This window comes from Sapajus apella, unplaced genomic scaffold (assembly GCF_009761245.1).
Source record: "Sapajus apella isolate SASKATOON/1434 unplaced genomic scaffold, GSC_monkey_1.0 scaffold22, whole genome shotgun sequence".
NCBI lineage: Eukaryota > Metazoa > Chordata > Mammalia > Primates > Cebidae > Sapajus > Sapajus apella.
The window spans coordinates 25,209,794-25,233,661 of NW_022436962.1; the positions used below are offsets into that span (position 1 = coordinate 25,209,794).

The window sequence follows — 23,868 nt, forward strand, 5'->3', positions numbered from 1 at the left end:
AAAAAAAAAAAAAAAAAAAAAAAAAAAAAAAAAAAAAAGAAAAGAAAAAACGTGTAATAACATTGCTCTCAGTATGCTACTACAGAAATAATGAACAGATAATGTTTTATTGAACGTTTTGGAAACTTTAATAAATTATAAAATATTATTTGCTTCACCCATCTAGCCTTTTAAATTTTCTAATTTTTGTGTATATTTGTATTTACATAATTTTTTGATATAGAAGTACATTTCTATAACATATATTTGGGGTATGTGCTCAGGAATACTTTGTTCATGAAGGAAAGAAAACAAAAGTTTAGATTCTGCTACTATGTAGCATAGAAATGATGACTTTCTTTTGGGAAAAAATGTTGAGGGCAGATGTTGATAGTTCTCTACCTTGACTAAATAAAAATGTGTTTTTCAGGATATTTCCAGGATATCTGATATTTAGAAGCTTTGTGATTATCCAGTATAGTTTAGCTTGAATTGGAGACCCTTCATTTGGGATTAAGTATCTATGGAAACAAAAGATCCCCACTTCCCCTCAATATCAGAATTTAAGGGAGCTCAAACTTTAAGTGATTAATTAGTATATTACTTTAAGTAAATTGATCTAGTTCCAATTAATAAAAGATCTGGTCTTCAAAATACATTTTAAAAAATTATTATAGCGATGTTGCTCTAAGTATGAGTGATTAACTCACCCAGGCACTGCAGGAATGTGGGTTGCTTAGGTGTCACTCTAGGCCCACATCCAGGAGTCTCATCTATGCCACATCCATGTGGCTTTGCTAGTATCATCCTTTCAGTCTTCTAGTAATTTCAGCCTTCCTAAGCCAGCGGTTCTCAATTTTTTTGGTCTGTAGAGAAAACCATTAACATATACTCTTAAAGTTGATTGAGGGCCTCATAGAGCTTTTATTTATGAGACATATATATATATATATATCTTTACAATAATAGAAATTAAAATAGAATTTTTTCTTTTTTTGAGACAGAGTTTTGCTGTGTCACCCAGGCTGGAGTATAGCGGCACAATCAGAGCTCACTGCACCCTCTGCCTCCTGGGCTCAAGTGATCCTCCAACTTCGGCCTCCCAAGTACTTGGGACTACAGGCACATGCCACCACATCCGGCTAATTTTTTGCATTTTTGATAGAGATAGGGTTTTGCCATGTTGCCCATGCCGGCCTCAAACTCCTGAGTTTAAGTGGTCTGCCTGCCTCAGCCTCCCAAAATGCTGGGATTACAGCTGTGTGCCACTGCACCCAACCAAAACAGAATTTTTAAAAAGCACATTTATCAATTTTTAAAAATACAATCAACCTATTTCACATTAACGTAAATAACATTTGATGAAAAATGACTGTGTTTTCTAAAATAAAAAAGTTTAGAATAGTGATATTGGTTTGCATTGTTTGCAGCTCTCTTTGCTGTCTGATTTATAGAAGACAGCTAGATTTTCCTATCTGCTTTTATGTTCCATCTGTTGTAATATCATACATAATGTAGCCTGTGGAAAATTCCAATGAATGCTTGTGAGAGAATGAGAGTGAAAAAAAAGGCACCTAATGACTTTTTATTGTTATGAAAATATTTTTTACCTTGCACATCCTCTGGAAGGGTCTCTGCAGTGTCTAGGAGAGTTTCTTTCTTCCTAAGCTAAGGAAGAAGGGGTTGCCATGGCTGTTCATGGCCTCCAAAATGCTTCTCCACAGACAGTTGGTAGGAAAACACTTAAGGGCTGTGTTTAGGATGCAGCTACCCCTCTCTTTTATTCTTTCTGATTATGTCATAGCTGTGATTCTCAAATTAAGCATCTATGCACTGTGGTATCCCACAAGCTGCCTTGGTTGTCTTTCTGCTAATTCCAGTAAAGGTAATTTTTTCCAAGTTGACTGAAAAATAAGCTAGATGGATAGAATTTGCTCAATTTTAGTTTTTCTCTTATACATTGTTCATATCTGTTGTTACTTTCTGTTAGTAAACATCAATAGCAAGATAAACAATTACATTATATTGTTATTGATGGAAGACCTTGAAATGATCGTATGCAATTATAAGGTTGTCTTTTGTTGTAATACACAGGCCCTTGGTTCCCTTGGTTGAGGTGTTTGTTTTTAGATACACATACACACACACACACACACACACACACATCAATAACAATACAATGTAATATGTATATATACACATATATATACATTTACATGCACATAGAGTAATACTTTCTCCTACTGAGATTATTCCTAATTTGTGTGACAGAATTAAATATAAAGAGCATCATGATTTTCTGGTGCTTTGCCATGTGAATAAGCTTGAAAAGTCCTTCGCAGGGCAACTTGGAAGGAGATGTATAGGCTTAAACTGATGTATATAATATAGCATTCAGAGTTCCTCCATATCAGCCATGGGGAGACAAGGAGATGAGGGAAAAGACCTTTCAGTGACACCTTTCCAACTCAGATAATGGAAGTCATACACAAATTTCTTTTATACTTCTCTTCTACATTTTTCAGATGCTAATGGCACAGAGAGGTAGGCTACAGAAAGTCTGAACAGTGAGTGCTGAGAGAATGGCAGAGACAGCAAGAGACGCAATGTTTTGAGGTTTATTAGGCAGTAATACCAGTGATAGGAGCAGCTACCACACCTGTTAGTCTGCGCTTGTTTCACATGCTGTCCAGATTCAGACATTCCTATAGTCATGAAATGTTTATATTGAGCATCTACCATGTGCTTTAAAATCACATTGCAAAAACCAGCCAAAGCCCCAAACTTATTTTCAGATAAAGCTCCACTGACTCTATGAAGATAAAGTTTAGATCTCCCTGGTAAGAATACCTACATTTCTTCCTTAAGGAGGATTAACTTGGTGTAGAAGACAACTGAGCACAAATGTGGCTGGCTAGGTACCAGCTCTTTGAAGTTCCTTAGCTTGCATAGACTAACCCTGTCAATTCTGAAGGTATAGGAAGCCAGATCAGACTTTGATGTCAGAACTGTTTTGAGAGACCATTTATGTTGTATTTCCTTTGAGCAATTCGAGGCAATCTTCGCCTACATAGGGCCAGTGATTTGACCTAGAAAGCCTAGAAACAAAAATCCTTTGCCGAAAGAGAGTTGAAAGTAGTTACAAGTGATTTGAAACATCATGTTTACTTAAGAGTTTCGAGAGAGATCATTTGGAATTAATCTGGTTTACCTAGAGGCAGAGGATTAGTTGCTCAAAATGATTCCTTATGGGAATTTCTGGTTTGATGTAATGCATCTCTCAGAATTCTTTGGACACTGGCATGTTTAACTGCAGTCATTTCTGAGGAAGGTTTGTTTATAGATAAATGCACAACTTTACATAAACACAAAGTATGTGGGTGAGACATTTTTAAAAACCAGCTAAAAAGGATTTTGAGTGGGGAAAAATAATCACAGAAGCTGAAGGTTCAGTTTCAGAGACACCAAGTTATCAGGTTTCTTTCTTGATGTCAGGTTAGTGGGAAATTGGAAACTGAAAGCTGGTGTATGTTACCCCCTTAAAATGCTGCTCGTTAAGGCAGGCACATTTTTGAAATACTTGTTTGAATACCTGAAGTACAAGCCCTTATTTTCCTGCCTGTTTGTCATCTTTCTGATTGGCTGTTCTGATTGTAGCCAGAATATCTGGGCATTTTTCAGGCAGTTGAGATTAAAGAAACTTGTCAGTAGTTTCTTCTTCATTACTCTTAAATTCATAGTTCAACATACTTATGTTAGTTTTAAGCATAATATTTCCTGAATTAGGTAATTTATAAGTATCACATTGTTTTGGTTTTTAATATTTTTATATTCAAAATGTTGATGTCTTTGAGAATGGTAACAGATCTTTTGTACTAATTTGGCAGATTGGAACAGGGTAGAGAGGTCACCTTAGCAGACAAGCGGCACTGCTAAACCATTGTCATTTCGTTATTTCAGTCACTGATATTAAATCTGGATTCAGATTGGGGCCCTTCTGGGTTCTGGGCTTCACATTCCCTAAAATGTTGACTGTAGAAGTTTCAGTTCACAATTTTGGGTAGATTTTCAATATTGATCCGCCTGACTGTTACGAGCAGGTTGCATTTCATACTAGTTGTTTCATTTAAGAACATTTCTAGGAGATGGCTTAGCTTTATAAAATTACCTGAAATATCACAACATAGCCCTACTTGAGTTTCCTGAGTTCACTTCTAAGTGATTGGTATATAATGGAAAGAAAGGCTTGCTAGTAATTTTTAACTTTAGATGTACTATCCAATTGTAATGAGCATCACATATGAAATATAGGCTGGCTACTTACTGCATGGATGTGAATAAGACAGCAAATCCCTAAATACATTGTATATATTGAACAAACCATCTTTTAAAAAGTTAAAAATTCAAGTTATTACATAAATTGAAGATGCCAATCTTAACAAAAAGATTTTTTTTAAGTAAAATTTCTTTAATATTTTTATTGGGTGAAAGGGGTAAAACATTTTACTTTAAGTAAATTTTTTTTTCTGGAGCAAGGGAATGCTGAGGGTGGGGTGGCATACAAATTGTAAAATTAGAATGCCCAAAGTAATGGGAGAGGCTATTTTAAATTTTGTGTTATGTAGTGTATTTATCAGAATGTATCTTGATGCACATTGAAGATAACAGACAAACCAGAAAGTATTTAGAAAATTCTTATTTTCTCCTAAATACTGAGAGAGTAACTAAATCTCCTTAAACATCAACAATATCAACTTTTACAGAACAAGTAAAATGCAAGGTTTCTTTTTGTTATTTTAGTGACAACTTTATCTTGAGTAACTGGTTATGTCATTTTTTTTGTGTCATTTTTATGTGTGGTGTTTTTTTTTTTTTAATTTGAAAGGCTCTGAAGAGATTTCTTAGTTTATTTAGATGTTTACTTTTTTCTCTTCAGAAATTTTTTTAAATGGACAAATAATATTTGTACATATTCATTGGGTACCTAGTGATATTTCTATACATATAATGTACAACGATCAATCCAAGTACTCGGCATATCCATCACCTCAAACGTTTATCATTTTTTTTGTGTTGGAAACGTTGCCTTGAAACATTTAAGATAAAATTTTTTCCCTTTAGATTGTTAACTCTTTAAAAATATACTTTATAATTTGGGTGTATAATATAATATAAATTTTATATTTTTTATTATAGTATATGGCATATTTTGGGAAAAGGTGTTGGGATTCTTTTGAGGTCAATGTGTTTTATGTGAAGAATAGGGGAAGAAAAAGCCCTCAAAATCTAAGCAGGCTAGTATTAAATAAATTGATGTTTAATCCTTTGAAATCTAGGGTTTTGTTTGGTATCTAGTTACCTTGTACACCTTGTCTGTTGAACTGGTTGATGATAGGTGATTCTGTTTTCCTCCAGTAAGTACTTTTTCTTAGTTCCTTAAGACTCCTGTTTAAAGGGAACTCTTTCAAGAGATTTTCTGATTAAAGGTGAGAGAATGCAAACAGTAGTGCTTGGGATAATATCTTTTGGCTTCTGTGATACAGTTTTTCTTCCAAATGTAAATTTTTCATTGGTTTCCCCATACAACTATTTTTTTTTTCATAGAGCCATGTTTTAGTAAAACTACATGAACTGTATATGCCTTGGGATAGAGACTACACGAGACATAGAAACAGGAAATCCCTGTTAGGTTAACAGACGTGGGATAATGGTAAAAATATCTTTTAAAAATTACTTAATGTTGCCAGCATTACTGCAGCAATATATAATAAAATGAAGACAATTTCTGATTTCATTATCTTGAAAAAACTTCTTTTACGCTTGTACTTTTTCATTTTATTCCAGAGCAGAAACCTTAACCAGGGAAGTAATGAAAAGTTTTGTATCTTTATTCTGCGAAGTTAAATCATTCTGAAATCAGTCATAGCTTAAAGCTGTGCCTTTCAAGTTGTTTTGTTGGCATATATTTCGAAATATTAAATGTCAACTGGAAAGTAGAAACAAATTGAGGTAACTAAAAAATATTTAGTTTAGCATATGGAAGGTTATAATCTCCAAACTGTTAATATTTACAAGTGATTTTTTTAAAGTGATAAGCTTCCTTATAATGAAATATTTGTCATTATCAAATAGGGTCATTTATTCAACATGTATAATTATTTATTGCTTTCTATATGACCAGCTTTCTATATGTTAAGAACTGGGTATGTAATCATTAGTGAGCAAAACAGACATGGGTTCTTCTATTGGAGTTTATGCATTAGTTGATTTGATAGATAATTATCGAACACCAACTATGTGCCAGGCACTGTTCTCTAATCTAGGGTTATGCTCTGTGGAGGAAGAGACAAGTAATAAATACAGTAAGTGCTTAAATAAATGATTAACATCACTTAGATAGGGATCAGTGCTTCAAAGACAGTAATATAGGGAGAACTAATCAAGTACCTGAGCTGATCTACTTTACAGACTAGTAGAGGAGATAAGTATTAGTATAATTAATTACATGATATGATAAATGCTGTAAAGGAAAGTAATGAGTGTTTATGAGAGCTGATAAATGAAGGAGGTAAGAGATAGTCCATTTTGGGGGAATCGGGGAAGACTTTCTGGAGCAAGTAACATTTGAGCTTAAATCTGAGCTGCAAGTAGGTGTTAGTTTGCTAGGGCTGCCGTAACAAGTATGACAAACTGGGTGGTTTGAACAACAGAAATTTTTTTGTCTGTCAGTTCTGGAGGCTAGAAGTCCAAGATCAAGGTGTATCCTGGGTTGGTTCCTTCTGAGAGCTATGAAGGAGAATCTGTTCCATGCCTCTCTCTTAATCTTCTGGTGGTTTATTGGAAATCTTTGGTGTTACTTGGTTTGTAGACACATTACCTGATCTCTGCCTTCACATTCTCATTGTGTTCTCCCCATATGCTTCTCTGTGTCCAGATTTCCCGTTTTTATAAGGACAGCAGTCATATGGGATTAGGGACCCACTCTACTCCAGTACGAACTCATTTTAACAAATTACATCTACAACAGCTTTTATTTCTAAGTAAGGTCACATTCTGAGGTACTGAGGGTTAAGATTTCAATATATGAATTTGAGGTGGACATAATCCAACTCATAATACCAGGAGTTAGCTAGGTGAAGAGAAGAGGGGGAACGACTTTTCAGGAAGAGAGAACAGCATGTGTGAAGGTAATGCATTGGAGAAGCATGACTCATTTAAGAAATGAAGTGTAGCTGAAGCATAGAAACTCAGAGGAAGAGTGAAGTGAGACAATTCCAGAGACATTTTGAAGGTAGAATAGATAGATGGGGCCTTATGGCCAGCTGAACATGATGTGAAGGAAAGAATAATCAAAGATAATTTTCTACCTATAGCTGTGATTAAAGTATTTTCACCATTTTCAGGTAGAATATCCAATAGAAAGATAGAAAATTCTTTCTGTAGATCAAGGGAAAGGTTGAGGTTGGAAATAAGGATTTGGAAGTAAACTATATTATATGTCCAAAGTTGGCTAAAATTACTCAAGAAGAGGCTAGTAAGATTAAAACAAGTAAAATACAGGTAGTTTAGTTCTTAAAATCATCAGATATATTTCCTTATTAATATTAACCAGTAGAATTAAGGTTGAGTATAGTACAGTGGTTAAGAATTTAGGCTGTAGATTCAGACTCTCTAGGTTTGAATGTCAATTCTATCACTTTCTCATTGTATAACTAGGGACAACTTTTTAAGCCTTAATTTCCTTATTGATAAAAAGAGGATAATCATAGTACTTGCCTCTTTTGCTACGAATGAGGATTAAAATGAAACAATGTATGTGAAATGATTTATTTCATACATACCGACTCACATGATACAGTTAATTTGGATTGTCTGTGTCAGTAGACGAGATACATTAAAAAGGAAATCTAGTTGATGAGTAATTTTGACATTACTGCATATTTAATTTGTTGATTTTCAGTGCTTCTGTTTTTTGTTTGTTTTGTTTTCTGTTGGAGATCCTATTGAGTAATGGATTAATTCCGATGTGTAAAAGTAATGATCCTAAGCAAATTTGTAAACTATATACTTGGATAGTCAGAAAGACTGAAACTTAACTGTACTTAGGCTTGAAATTAAAATAGCAACAACCAAAATACCCAGGACAGATTTTTAAGGCAGGTTGATAGCTCACCTAACAAATTAGAGATGGGAGATCAAGAGGAAGGTAGTGAAGTCAGTGATGTTTTCAGTTGATTGAAGTATGATCCCCATCAAGTTAACTGTTATCATTACTAATAGATCAACAGAGTGATGAGGAGGAGCTAAAGTTAGGTACTTTGTGGGGAAATCTATCTACTATTTCTAGGGAGCTGTAGGACCGAGAAAGGCATTTTACTTGTTTTATGTTATTTTTAAAATGGGAAAAGTAAAAGCATATTTGTATGCTATTGGGAATGATCCAACAGGGAGGGAGAATGAGAAAAACGAGAATTATTTGATGGTCTTCTTGAGTAGATGAGAGGAGTGAAATACAGTACACAAATAGAAGGATTATTCTTAGAAGTGAGGACAGTTCATCTCCAGAAACATGCAGGATTGCAGAAAACTAACCTACAAACAGATGCTGGTAGGTGAATAGCTCTGATGGTGATAAGTTGTGGAAGCTCTGTTCTGATTGCTTGTATATTCTTACTGTATTCTTAGTGAAGTAGGTCATGAGCCAAACTTGAGGATGAAGGATTTGTGACAGATTTGAGGAGACAAGAAAAGGTAGGAAATAGATATCTGAAAGAAAAAAAGAAAGTATTAACAGTGACTAGAGATAAAAGAGGTTTTTCTACCAAGAATGAAAATGAAGATTGACAATGGACTTCTAATAGATGACAGAAGGCAATGGAATGATATCTGAGGGAATGAGTACTGAGGGAAATAATTTAAGAGTAAGAGTGAAAAAAAAAGATATTTGGGGACCTGCTGAGACTGAGGATGTATAATACTTACTGATTTTTTTTGTTTTTTATTGTTTTTGAGATAGCATTTCACTCACTCTGTCGCCTGGGCTGGGGTGCAGTGGCACGATCTCGGCTGGGGTGCAGTGGCACAATCTCGGCTGAGGTGCAATGGCATAATCTCTGCTTAGTGCAACCTCTGCCTCCTGGGTTCAAGTGATTCTTATGCCTCAGCCTCCTGAGTAGCTGGGATTACAGGCATCCAGCACCACACCCGGCTAATTTTTGTATTTTTAGTAGAGACAGGGTTTCACCATATTGGCCAGGCTGGTCTGGAACTCCTGACCTCCAGTGATCCACCCACCTTGGCCTCTCAAAGTGCAGGGATTATGAGCATGAGCCACTGGCCAATACTCATAGATTTTTATCGGAAATGCTATAAAAACATATACTTCACTAAAAGGAAATTGAACCCAGAAGGAAAGTGTGAGATACAAGAATCAAAATGAGCAAAGAAATGGGTATTTTGGTATGTCTCAATAAGTATTAGAAAAAGTAAATATTAAATTTATAAATGTAAATATATTTACTAGGATATTGGATAACTTGGGATATCTGTTTTAATATAATGAATTGCCTATTTTTTCTTTCCCTTTGTGTTGAGAGGGAAAACAGAAAGTTATGCAGACTGTTTGTAAAGAGCTCATGTTGTTTAAGCTAACTTTGTGATCACTGTTTAAGAACTTCAGATGTAGTGTGACCTTAATCTACACTACGTAAAATTAGATGGTATCATAGATATTTGACATTGCCTTTCAAGTATAGTAAAGATTAGTAGTCTAAATTCTTTATATAGGAGTTACCTAAGCCATTCCCAGTTTCTGAGATGTTTGCTCAGAGGTTGGGGAAGAGAACTACTTCTGTGCATTGGAAGACTTATGTTTGGGTGTTTCTTCAGAAGGAGGCAATAGAGTACATAAGCATCAAATTTGTGCTTAAATACATTTTATTTTTATTTTTATCTGCTTTGGTGTTTGTGTGGCAGCCTTACTTAGATCAAATAAAACCTAGCATATGAATTGTGTACTCCTACCACTCAAATTCCTTTTATGGAAAAGAAAAATAGTCTTCTCATTCATTTCCCTAGTCGGGAAGGTTGAAGCTAATAGATATTGGACAAAAGCTGAAAAGATATTCTCCTGTCTATTATGTAAAGGTTTAGATATCTTTTAAAACCAGTGCCTGCCAATGTGAGGCTTTTAATGTAGTTTACATTCCCAGAATTAAAAGGTAATCTCCAAGATTGTCTGAATTACTTGTTAGATAGAAAATTTGTGTGAGCTTCCTAAGCCTCTGCTCTTAAGTAGTAATTTAGTCTTCACTGTTACATCATGATAAGTCATTACTAAGCCATTTGTTCTGAACTACGTATACCAAAGGTGTTATTTATATAGGAACATATTTATAGACGTTTTCAGTAGCATTTAGTACATTAGTATTCATGATGTTAGAAAGAAACTAAAGTTTGTTTCTGACAGCTTCTCTCTTAATAGGATACTTTACATAAATTTAGAAAGGATAATTTATCTTTAGTTTAGTCAGAGACTCATATTTTAACAAATAATTTCTAGTCATTTGATTATATTTTTGTATATATTTACTTTCAAAAACTGTATTTGTTACTAGGAAGACATAAAAACTGCTCATGCTGCAAATATGTGTGCTGGTAAATACAAATCAGATAATTTATTTCAGGACTGATTTTATTGACTTTTTAAGTGAGGATTCTATTATTAACAGATCTACAATTAGAAAGAAGTAACTATCATAAAACCATTTAAGAACAAGGTGGAGCATGGATTATGATGTATTAAGTGTTTTGGGGTTAAAATATTGTTTTATAAATAGTTAAAATATTTCTTAAGAAATATTTCTTCCCTTAAATGTTAGTTCTAAATCAGACTAGTCTCAGATGCGTATTAGTAATGCTCAGAATGGAAAACATACACCTGGAGGAAAAGAATATGTCATGGTAAATATGTTTATACAGCTGTGTGGTAATGTTAGTTATTACAGAGTACATTTGCAGAATCATGTAATGAGCCTCATTTTCAAACAACCATTAACTTTGGCTTAGAAGAATAAATTCATTTTTCAAATGCAGACTGTACAAACAATGTATAGCATCACTGTAACTGTCTTCTTAACTGAATGTATAAATTCTATTGTAAGTATATGTTGGCTAATTTTGAGGAAATTCAGAATTCTTATGACTATTTGTTATTTATAATTTATACTTTTATTGCATATAATACCTACTTTTTTAGTACCAGACTGAGTTTCCATTAAACTTTATTGCACTTACATGGACTCTTCTGTCAAACTTTAATAAAATTATAAAATTGACTTAATTGGGTCTATCTGAAAACTTCCTTTATCATTAATAAATTTCATTTATTCTATGAGGTTATTAGTCTTGGATAACTTGTATGACTTCATTCAAACTTGTTCTAGGATTTGAATAAATATTATTTAAAAATTAAGCATGAGTAAAAGCAAATTTAAAAATATTTTTATAGGACTTTGAGGATTTACTCAAGAGTGCATAAAATGTTACCATTAACTATGTATTGCTATAGTGCCATCTGTAAAAATATGTTATCTAAAAAATTTAACAAGCAATGGGTGGTTTCATCCATTTATCTAACTTTTGAGCACTTGCTAGGTAAACTCCAGAAATACCAAGAAGGAAGGCTTATTTCCTGCCCTCAAATATTTTTGTTTCCCTCTACCTAGGATCAACTAATTACCAGCAATTGCTCTTTTTAAAACTTGAGAGGAAGATACTGCAAATATATTCAACATGTGAACAGTGGCATCTTTATCAGACCCGTAACTCTTTTTAGAGCTCTCTAAAATGGATACTAAGTTACAAGAAGACAAGGAAGGAAAATATAACAGATTCATGGCATATTTATTTCCACTCCTGGAAAAAACAGGTTGATGTGCTTTGGGGTACTTTTTTCTTGTTTAAACTATTTAACTTCTAGGGTGGCTACAAAGTTGTCAGAGACTTTTGAACCAGAACGACTCCATCTTAAATAGAGGCTGGGTAAAATAAGGCTAAAATCTGCCAAACTGCATTCCCAGGAGGTTGAGGCATTCTTAGTCACAGGATAAGACAGGAGGTGAGCAAAAGATACAGGTCATAAAGACCTTGCTGATAAAACAGGCTGGAGTGAAGAAGCTGGCCAACACCCACCCAAACCAAGACGGCGAGAGAGTGACCTCTGGTCGTCCTCACTGCTTCGCTTGCACCAGCACCATGACATTTACGAATGCCATGGCAACATCAGGAAGTTGCCTTATACGGTCTAAAAAGGGAAGGCATGAATAATCTACCACTTGTTTCGTATATAATCAAGAAATGACCATAAAAATGGGTAACCAGCAGCCCTCTGGGCTCCTCTGCCTGTGGAGTAGCCATTCTTTTATTCCTTAATAAACTTGCTTTCTTTCTTTCTTTTTTTTTTTTTTTTTTTTTTTTTGAGACGGAGTTTCGCTCTTGTTACCCAGGCTGGAGTGCAATGGCACGATCTCGGCTCACCGCAACCTCCGCCTCCCGGGTTCAGGCAATTCTCCTGCCCCAGCCTCCTGAGTCGCTGGGATTACAGGCACGCACCACCGTGCCCAGCTAATTTTTTGTATTTTTAGTAGAGACGGGGTTTCACCATGTTGACCAGGATGGTCTCGATCTCTTGACCTGGTGATCCCCCCGCCTTGGCCTCCCAAAGTGCTGGGATTACAGGCATGAGCCACTGTGCCTGGCCTGGATGTTCTTAAACATTATTTTAATTGAAATCAATAACCTAATGAATTCACTTTATAGCATAAATATTTTGATGTAAAATAAGTAGACGCCTTTTCCAGAAGCAAAGATCATATTCTCCTGATCACTGCAGAAGATACCCTGATTAGTTTTTAGTCTTTGACTCTTTAAAAAAAAAAGAAAAGAATTCCTGGAGATTATTTATTTTTCTCTTTGTGATGTAGATATACTACACTTTTCAAGTTCATTGTATGATGTGGTTTGGGATACACTTTATTCTTCCTTAGAATATACACTTTCCACAAAAAAGACTTGGGATGGGTTACTTCTAAGGATGATTTAGGCTGCATGGGTCAAAACTACTCAAGTTGATTCATGTTCATTTCAGTTTTTGATTCAAGATAAACATTTTTTAGAATTCTATAATTCAATAATGTATTGAATTCTCTGATTCAATAATGTATTGTATGTAGAGAACAGAGGAAGTCAGAAAGAGATGTGTCAACACTGTGTTTAGTGATTTATACCTATCAGCTCACTGGTTTTCTAAACATTATAACTGTTTGAAGCTCATTATGAATACCCAGGATATTATTACATTCATTTTGATAAGATGCACAATATGATTGTTACAAATCAAAGCGAGTAAAACCTACATGCCACTAGGATTGTTTATGAATGTGTTATTTCTCTTTTCTTGTTTTTTAGGACCCCATTGACATGTTTGCATATATGCACATTTACTTGAACTTATCATATAAAAGTTAATTATCAGCATTTATCAACTGTTCTGTAGTTGGCACCATGCAGAGCACTCTGGTGCCAAGGAGAAACACAGGAGAGTTCCAGTCAGGTGGCTCCATGAAGGTCTTGTTTCAACACCATATCCCTCATGGCAACAAAAGAATATAAAAGAGAAAACTAAAACGACATACCTAGCCTCAAAATCAAGACAGACATCTCTAAGGACCAGGAGGTGACCAGAAATAGAAAGTGATAAGTTGGCTGGAACTCTGAGCCTGCCAAGCTTCTGCTCAGAAGTGGAAAGTTGCTTAACTACTCCTCAGCCATTTCTCAGGAGATGGGGGATAGAACCAAGCTCAATTCTTGAAGGAAGTAGTGGAAGCCAGGAGAATCCTTTCCCCAGCCTGATTTCCATCATTGTTAATAGACACTAAAAAGTTAGCTGCCAGTTCTGCCTGGGGCTGTGTTATTGGAAGCTGTGGACTAAGGAGGAAAAGTAGGATAAAAACAGTTTAGTGACCAGAAACTGAGCAGGTTGTCTCCTGGCTCTGTAACATCCCTAATGTCATTTTTCCAAATTATTATTATTCAAGGATGAGGCTGGGCACAGTGGCTCATGTCTGTAATTCCAGCACTTTGGGAGACCAAGGTGGAAGGATTGCTTGAGAGCAAGAGTTCAAGACCAGCCTGGGCAACATGGCAAAACCCTGTCTCTATAAAAAATACGAAAATTAGCAGATATGGTGGTGTGTACCTGTAGTCCCAGCTACTCAGGAGGCTGAGGTGGGAGAACCTGAGCTTGAAAAATCAAGGCTACAGTCAGTCACGAATCGCATTATGGCACTCCAGCCTGGGGTCAGAGTAAGACCCTCTCTCCAAAACAAAACAAAAAAATGGAATGAGGGCAAAATTAAGACATTTTTAAATATGTAGAATAAAAGCATAAGAGGATTTACCATTCACGTAACTTTCTAAAAGAAATACTAAATGGTGCACTCAGTAGGAAAAAAATGTCCCAGAGGAAAGGTATGGTGAGCTTAGAAAATATAGTGAAACTGATTGAAATGTTAGCGGTGTAAGTAGTCATTTCTTGTTTTTGAGAATGTGTGAACACAATTCGTTCAATTATAGCCTTAATTTAACTACAAAAAAAAAAAGCTCTTAAGATACTGCAAATGTCCAATATATCCAGTAGTACCTAGTTGTTAGGTAACCAAAGGAGAGAATGACTTCTGAGTCAAAGTAGTCTAAGCAATGGAAAGGAAATTTAGGTGTACCTTGAAGAGATATCTAGGATTCAGCTTGTCACTCTCATAGAGATTGTGCAGTGAAAAGGAGCAATGTGAGCAAATTGCATTTAGGCAATGATGTATATGACTCATTTTGAAGGTAGTTTGGCCAGGGTTTATGTAAGAGAGTGATTGGGGACGTTATTTTGAACCTTTTGGAATCCTTCTAATAGGCACTGGGGTATCTGTATTGAGATAAATGAGATGGTATCCTTTTAGGCTGACTTTTTTCCTAGGCAAGCTCTAGTATTTGTTTTCTTTAAATGAGCAACATACGTATCTTTAAGAAATTCACAGTAATTGTCTTCAGGGCTTTCTTTTCTTGGTAAAATGCCATATTCTCAAGTTGTGTTTTCTTTTTTTTCTGATGATTAGCTTAGATAATTTGAAAGGCTCTATCACTTCGTGTTATATCAGCTTTAGTTAAAACCTGTTTTTCACTTTCTTCCTTGGTTGATCCTTAGACTGAATGAAGGCCAATTATATATTAGTACAGTATAAAGTAAGTGATATCATAGCACCAGAGAGAATCTTCTGTAAACCAAAGCCTGTTGCTGCTTCCAATTTGTATTGTCTAGGGAACAAAGGTGTCTTTGCACCAAAGAGACTGGGAGAAGTTGGGATTTACTTTGCTTCAAGTATAAAACTGTGTAGAGCAAGGGTTAAAGAGCTCTTAAAGGAAGGGTACCTTCTAGTACCCTTCTTTTTTTTCTTTTATAGATGGAAGAGATTATTTTTTAAATTTTTAAATTTTTTTTTCTTTTGAAACTGAGTTTTGCTCTTTTGTCCGGGCTGGATTGCAGTGGTGCAATCAAAGCTCACTGTAGCCTCAAACTCTCAGGAATTTCCAGGGATCATGCAAACAATCCTCCTGCCTCAGCCTCCAAAATAGCTGAGCCTTCAAATGCATGCCACTACATCCAGCTAATTTTGTGTGTGTGCGTGTGTGTGTGTGTGTGTGTGTGTGTGTGTGTGTGTGTGTATTTTTTTGTAGAGACAGGGTCTTGCTGTGCTTCCAAGGCTGATTTCCAACTCCTGGCGTCAAGTGATCCTCCTGCCTCGGCCTCCCAGAGCACTAGGGTTATTGGCATGAGCCACTGTTCCTCATCCATTTGTTTTCATGTCATACTGATAATGTGCCAACATAGTAACAAGGTTTGAGGAAGGCATATTTCACACACCAGCATGAAAACCAAATCATCTTGCTTATGTACTACAAGTGGACTAGGAAGAGATGATTTTAATGAGGGAGTGAGATGGTGGATGCTAACTTAAAGAATAGCAAGGAATTGAGTATGTGGTCGCAGCAGCCAGCACTCATGTGATCTTTGACCATGGGCCAAAGGAATCTGACTCTTGTCTCTGGAATTCCCAGAAGTACTTTATTTTTCATAAGCTCTTACTAATGTGCTTTAACTGAGTTGCTGTGTGTCCAGAATTATAATGAATGTTTTGAGGTTATAAGAAAAAAAGTAAGTTGCAACTTAAAGAAGAACCACTGCTGGCAAGAGGGCTTAATCATAGCCTCATGTCTTTGCAATTAATCTGTAGGTTTGCATCGAGTAGAAATTTGCTCCATTTATGTATTTTTCTCTCAATAAATTGTTTTAGAAGCCAGATTACTTTGCAGCAAAAATCACCTACTTTTTCTTCTGACTTACCTGTTTTCAGTGTTGTGTTTTGTCCTCTGCCCTCAGTTTCCTACTTTTCCCTCAGATTGCCTTAGTTTCTGCTTTGCTTATGTTCTTCCCCATTATTCGATGTGTATGTCATACATTTATCACCTTGATACTTGATATCAGCTTGTGGCTGTTTTCCTTTTCCCACATTTCCTTTACTGTCTGCCTTCTATTACTTCCTTTCTTCATTCTTTTCTCCTCTGTTTCTGTTTGCCTTGGTTTCCTTATTTGTCGAAATCTTTTTCTTAAATGGGTTTCTTAAAGGTTAATTATAGAGGGTTGACTCATGGATTAATCAAAGTGTTTCTTTTTAACTTTAGTTTATTGTCAGGCCGAATTAGCCAGCAAAATAATAAAGCAAATCATAGTATATTCTTAAGTTTAAGTAAACTTTTGTTGAACTTATTTGGTTATTTGAGGTTTCACTAAAGAATGTGAGCTAGAAAAATGGCAGAGTGATAGGGATGTGCTTTCATGTCTGAGTATTGATGTGTGATGTCTTGGGAGCAAGAATGAGGAATAGTTGCCAAAAGTAGTGATGTGATCTTGGATATGAGACAATTTGCACTCTCAACCTGTATGACTAGGCATTTACAGCAGAAATGCTAACATGAAAACAAAATCAAGAAATGTGTACTTGAAAAAACTTCTAATTATACTTTAAAGTTTTGGGCTAGAGTGAAACAGTAGTGACTGGAACTTAGTAAATCAGCTTTATTTGATGTGAGAAGTACGGCCTGTACCCCACCTTCTTGGCACTCTTGGTAGTTGTTTGTATTCTCTTTTAAGATTTACCGATACAATAGAAATGAAATATGATATTAAGACTGAATTATTTTATAGAATATTTATAAATTAAGCAAATAAAGTTTTATTTTTATAGATAAGACCGTTAGCTTTTATATCAGAATGCTAGCTTGTATGTATCAACATAGAGATGTTACTATTAGACCCAAATGATCTAGAATATGAACTTCCAAGTTAGAGTTTATTTGAAAAAGAAGTTGAATCATAAAATATCTAAATTACTTGAACTATTTTCCCCTTGTAATAATTCTATTAGCTTAGCAATAAGATGTTATCTGTGATGGACTTCCTTTTTCTCTTTACTCTCTGCTTTTACTACTTACCTTTATGTCTTTAAAAAAAGTAGCAGGCCAGGCACAGTGGCTCACACCTGTAATCTCAGCACTTTGGGAGGCCAAGGCGGGAAGATCACTTGAGGTCAGGAGTTCAATACCAGGCTGGCCAGCATGGCGAAACTCCCGTCTCTACTAAAAATACAAAAATTAGCCGGGTGTGATGGCACGTGCCTGTAATCCCAGCTCAGGAGGCTGAGGCAGGAGCATCACTTGAACCCGGGAATCAGAGATTGCAGTGAGCTGGGATTGCACCATTACACTCCAGCCTGGGTGATGGACCAAGACTCCGTCTCAAAAAAATACAGTTGCAAGGTATTAGCACTACACATTCAGTAAAAGAGTAGGTGAGGCTGGGCACGGTGTCTCACTCCTGTAATATCAGCACTTCGGGAGGCCAAGGTGGGAGGATCTCTTGAGACCAGGAGTTTGAAATAAGCCTTGGTAACATAGCAAGACTACGTCTCTACAAAAAAGAAAAAAAAAATGGAGTAAATAAAATATAAAATAAGAATCTCTAATTAGTATTTATCTTTGCAATGACTTTTATAAAATTTGAGATTCAAACTCTTTGATACACTCTAAATCCAAGTGGTGATAACTTGTTTTATTTCCACATTTGTACTTAAGTGTAGGAATAGTTCATCTTTTTCAAATACATTCTAAATTTAAAAAAAATGGTAGGGTCTGCTTATATAACTCATACTGTTTTATTTTGTTGGGTTTTTTTTTAACCCAAGCTTACATAGGTTTTCTCTAATGCTAGGTGATCCGAAGGAAATCATTAAAATCTTTGGGTTGTTTGAAATTCCTTGCTTCTCTGTTTGAAGTTAGTCTGGATCAAAGAGACCAGGATTTAAGTTTTTAAAAGAAACTTCTTAAAAATAAAAACTCTTTTAGGGAGACTTACACAAATGCTTAGTTGAACTTTTCAAATATAATACTTAAATCCAGAAATAAATGTGTATATTACTATATACAAATTTAATTGCCTTCCAAAATATATTACACCTAAGGGATATTAATTTATGCTTTGAAGTTGGGTTCAGAAAATTTTTTTGTGTGTGTGACCTGGTGATGTCTGTACATTATTATTAATTTGGATTGTAAGTTTTCTTTGGAACGGTTCAAGGGGCTTTGTCTTTAGAAATAAGATGACATGTTTCCATGACTTTACCTCCTTTTTCATCTTCTTGCCTCCCTCTTTTTTTCCAGTTATCCTCTTGAAAAGATTATAGTCATTTATCACTGTGAGAATAGGCACTGCAAATACTATTATGGATATGAGACCATTATCCGACCTTCCCTCTCTCCCCCCATTCCCCAGAGATATAGTGAGAGATCTTGTGAACCTTAGTTTTTGGCACTGTCAAAAGGTGTGAATAAGTAAGAATCATAGGCCAGGTGCGGTGGCCCACACCTATAATCCTAGCAATTTGGGAGACCAAGGCATGAGGATCTCTTGAGCCCAAGAAGTTCAAGACCAGCCTGGGCAACACAGCATGACCTCATCCATGCTAAAAATTAAAATTAAAATAATTAGTCAGGTATGGTGATGTGCCCCTGTAGTCCCAGGTACTCAGAAAGCTGACTCTGGAGGAATGCTTGAGCCCAGGAGTTTGAGGCTGCGGTGTACCATGATTGTACCACTGCACTCCAGCTTGGGTGACAGAGCAAGACTCTGCCATTCATTCATTCATTCATTCATTAAAAAGGAAGGAACAAAAGGAAAAAAAAATCATAATAACAACGACTGAGCATTTTTCATATGCTCCTGGCTTTCTAAAATCTGAGTTCAGTTGTGGTTGTCCTGGACACTGTCTCTGAGTAGCTGTTGTCAGTGTATCAGTATCAACAGTAGCTATCATTGCATTATAATTAGAGATTGGGAAAAGCAGTTGTTTCCAAAAGTTATGTTTTTTTTGATCTAAATAAATGGTACATTTTAGCTTTATGCAAGATTAGGGATTATTTTAGAGACTTGTGACAATTCCATTTGTTTCTATATAGGGCATATGAGCTTGATTGTTGACGCTGGATTTGACTAGCTCCTTTCAAAGCCAGCAGGGTGTAGACGTGTATTACCAAGCCATTACAGTTGGCAAAGGAAGGAATGAATGCTCATTGCCTAATATCCCATAGGGATGGGAAGGAGGAGTGCATAACATTCCTTCACTGTGATCGAGGGCTCTCTTGACTGTATGAGTAAGGGAATGTGACTTGAAGATATTAAGAAGAGTCCATACTTAGGTCATAAGAACTCTTGGTCATTGACCAAGATATCCAGGAAAGCAAACAGTGTTGGGTGATTAACCAAGGCAGATGCCTTAATTTAGGGATGCAAAAAGAACTTACTAGTTCTTCATTTTTTCAGCTCCTCAACTCTTTCTTTCATCTTTCATTCTCTTGTAGTATAAGACATTGTTGGTGACAGATCTTTGCAAGGTCTACGTACTGAATATTACTAACAGCATGGTGACAAAATGTCTCTTCTGTTTCTTTTTAAGGCATAAGTCATCTTGTTGCTAACATAACTCAGAACTCTGATACAATGACCTGCTTAGTAAATAAAGTACTTTTCTGCTATCAGTAATTGTATATGCCTGCTTTTTTGTTGTTATTGATGCTTTTTAGCCAAAGTATTAGAATGCCCATCTCCTTTGGTGTTTCTTTACAAATTCAGTGCCTGAACCAACACTTATAACCTATTTGTCATGGCAATTTTCATTATAAGATTAGATAGTGAGTTTTGTTATATAGGAATAGAATGTTAGAATTCACTTTCAATATCTACCACCTTCATTTTTGTCTAAAGTGTAATGATCCTATGTTGAGTGCCTGGAATGGGCTACTCTTTGGGTTTTTCTTCTCTAAAATATTTAAGATTAAAGGCGCCTCTGATGACCGCTGCAGGTTTTATCTAGCCCCAGTTATAGCATTCTGAGTCTTTCGGGTATGCCACAACATAGTAGCATACTTTATGGCAGACATATGGTTGCTTGATATGGCATTGGGACAGCTGCCTTCTTGTGTTCTCACTTCACAACACGAACTGGAGCATTTACTGATCCACACCCAGGAGGTTCATTCTGGCTAACAGCCCAGGAAAGTCTACCATTTAGGGATGGTAATGGTCAGCTAGGACTTGTCTAGGCTTTCAGCATTGGAGTTTGCAATAAATATGACTAAGGCTTTCAGTCTTAGTCTTGAAGAGCCTGATTGTGGAGCATGCCAATCAATTGTGATGAGTTTTGTTTCAGTCTTTTTGAAATGGTATTTGCTGAGCTTAATGACATGTTGCCCTTAAATATGGTAGGATACCCTTTTGCCTTCTACGACTTACTTGTAGTTTCTAATGTATGCCATTTATAAATGTACTTTTTCAGCCATGCTTAAGTTTTGAGCCTAACAACACATCTGTATTGGTATATTTTCAAGGGTTTTTTAGGAGACCTAAGTAAAATATTCTAGCATATTTCTCATACTCTTAAATTCTGATACAGATAAATCTCCGTACTCCTGCCCATTTGTCATTACCTTATTTCTTATCTTTTTACAACCATCTTGCAGAATTTTATGTTGTATAAACAAATTCTGAACTAGACATAGCATGACATAATTTTGAACTGTTTGAACTTCTGAATAACTAATGCACATGTTTTCAACATATAAAACTGCTCCCTCTGTATTAGTGGAATATATAACCCTACTAACCCTAATGCTTTCTATATTAGAGTTTGGGTAGTTTAAGGTTCTTTCCTTGCCAAAAATATTACCACATATTACAGAAAGTATAAATAAAATGGGATTTGATTTTTCATTTCTCTTTTTCCATACACATTCATTTTATTTTGGGGAATGTGATGTGTAATTTTCTTAATGTTACTATAATCTAAGTTATAGTTAATCTTTTAGCAATGATGACGGGGGTTTGTATGCAGGTGATATTTATATTCCTACAAAGTTTAACTTTTGGAAAATTAACTTGCAATTATTTTTATTTCATGACATAAAGTAAATATAACCTTCTCTAAATATTGGATATCTTACAGAAAATTTCAGTTTATTAGTTATAACCTTTCTTAATATATGCATACCACATTCATGTAGATTCATTTAGAGTTTGGTAACAAAATACAACTGAAAATGTTAAAGAGAATGTTCTGATTAGATTAAAGATATAGTGATCTTCATTCAAGGAGTAGATCTCCTGCCAAGAGTCTCTTATCGTAAAAGTAAAATATTACATTTTGAAATGCTGTATCACAAACCAAAAATATTTTGGAAACTCTCCAGAGCCCATGGATTTATTGTGCTTTGCTTTTAAATCATAGTGAAGCACAGATTGTGTTTTTAGATGATCTACAGTCTACTTATTTTGTTATGGCTGAAGTGATTCAGCTTGCTTTTGATATAAAACTATCAAATATGAGCCTTCTCTCCTCTAAAACATAACACTATGCTTTGTGTGGGAGAAAAGCTCTTGTTAAAGGCAAAATGTTCCCCTAAATTCCAATGTGAAATCTGTAATAAACTAACCTGCTTGAGTTAGTTTCCTCATTTAAAAAGTTTTCTTAATGGTAATTTTTTGGTTGGGTTAAGGAGGGTTGGAATTTTTGCCTATTTTTAAGCAATAAATAGACTTTTTTCTTCACAGAAAAATGAAAAACTACCTTTTCTCTGAAATGTACTGACCTCTATAATTTTTGCTTTAGAATATGTACCCCAGTTTCGGATCTCTATTAGAATTTTTGGTAGCATATAAATTAATATTAAGTAAATTTCATTCTAGGTGACCAAAATACTTTCTGTATTAGTGATAAAATACATATGGTTTCCTAGTCTATAATCAAATGAAGCAAAGATCATAATGAATAAAAACTAAGATTTCCCAGATTCACTTGTTTCCAGGACACTTAATCACAGAAAACATGTTTGCTACTATAAGATTAATTGGGCAGGGCATGGTGGGTCACACCTCCCAAAGTGTCAGCACTTTGGGAGGCCAAGGTGGGCGAATCTCCTGAGCTCAGGAGTTCGAGACCACCCTGGGAAACATGGTGAAGCCCTGTCTCTACTAAAAATACAAAACTTAGTCAGGCCTATAGTCCCAGCTACTTGGGAGAATGAGGCACAAGAACTACTTGAGCCCTGGAGGCGGAGGTTGCAGTGAGCCATGATCACGCCACTGCACTCCAGCCTGGGCTACAGCCAGAGACTCTGTCTCAAAAAAAAAAAAAAATTAATTGGCAATTAAGCTACAGACTTATATTTAATGACTCACTATAGGTAAAAAACTCTTTTTTCCCTTGTTTAAAAATATTTCTACTGATGCCATGGAAAAATTCTACCTTCAAAACAAAAAATACAATTTTAAAAGCTATCCAAGAATATGCTTGCATGTTAGCTTCTAGAGCAGCCTCTACTGGTTTGGAGAAAAGGGTGAAAAGCTAAATATTATCATTCCTTATTATTCATTAGCTGTTTAGTATTCAGAATTTAAGAGCTGAGAATAGTGCAACATATTGTGGGGCCCATATAAATCAGCAGTAAGATAGGATTTTGTATGCTGAATATTATTTTGCAGGCTACATTTCAATGCTGTATTTATTCTGCTTAATAAAGGATATATGTAATAACTAGTAATAAAATGTCACTTATTCGATAAACATTTGTTGAGTATAAATATTTGAGCTAATACATGTGTAATACACTTTATACCTTTTCTTAACGGGCATAAAAATGATAATAATAGAGCCCGTCCCTTTACAGATAGATTAAGAGGGTAAAAGAGATATATAAATGACTAGGATTTAAAAAGACGTGCTAAGAATCATAAGAGAGATCTCAGGTCATATATATAACTTAGAATAGAAAGAGAATTTCTGGCTTAGGTGATCAGAGAAGATTTCATGTTGTTTGCTGTGTGTTATGAAGAATAGATGGGATTATGGAAGTTGGAAATATGAACAAAAGCCATTGCTGGTAGAAAGACTAGCACAAGTACTGAGGGTGTGAGAGTGTGTATGAAAGCTTGTTTGGAATAAGGCAAATTCTGTTTGGCAAGGGCAGTGAGTGGGAGGGGAAAGGCCCCAGATAATGGAAAATCTTGTGTGCCAGCTAAGATGTTTAAACTAATGGGGGAGCCATGAGTGTTTTTTGGACTGAAGAGCAGCTTGATCAGCTCTATCTCCTATATGATGTACCTAGAAGCTCTATGTTGCTTAGATGAGATAGAAAAGGTAGGAGGCCATAGACAGGGTCACATATATTAGGCTG

At 35.4% G+C, this 23,868-nt stretch overlaps 1 protein-coding gene and 1 non-coding gene across 2 annotated transcripts in view; one reads left to right on the forward strand and one right to left on the reverse strand.

Moving 5' to 3' along the window:
• The window catches only part of DISP1 (dispatched RND transporter family member 1), a 166,296-nt gene that overhangs the window by 57,703 nt on the left and 84,725 nt on the right, over positions 1–23,868 (forward strand). The gene's annotated exons all lie outside the window — the stretch shown is intronic.
• Positions 15,893–15,996, reverse strand: LOC116559100. Its single transcript, XR_004272301.1, has one exon. It is a non-coding gene; the product is annotated as a small nucleolar RNA U13 (small nucleolar RNA).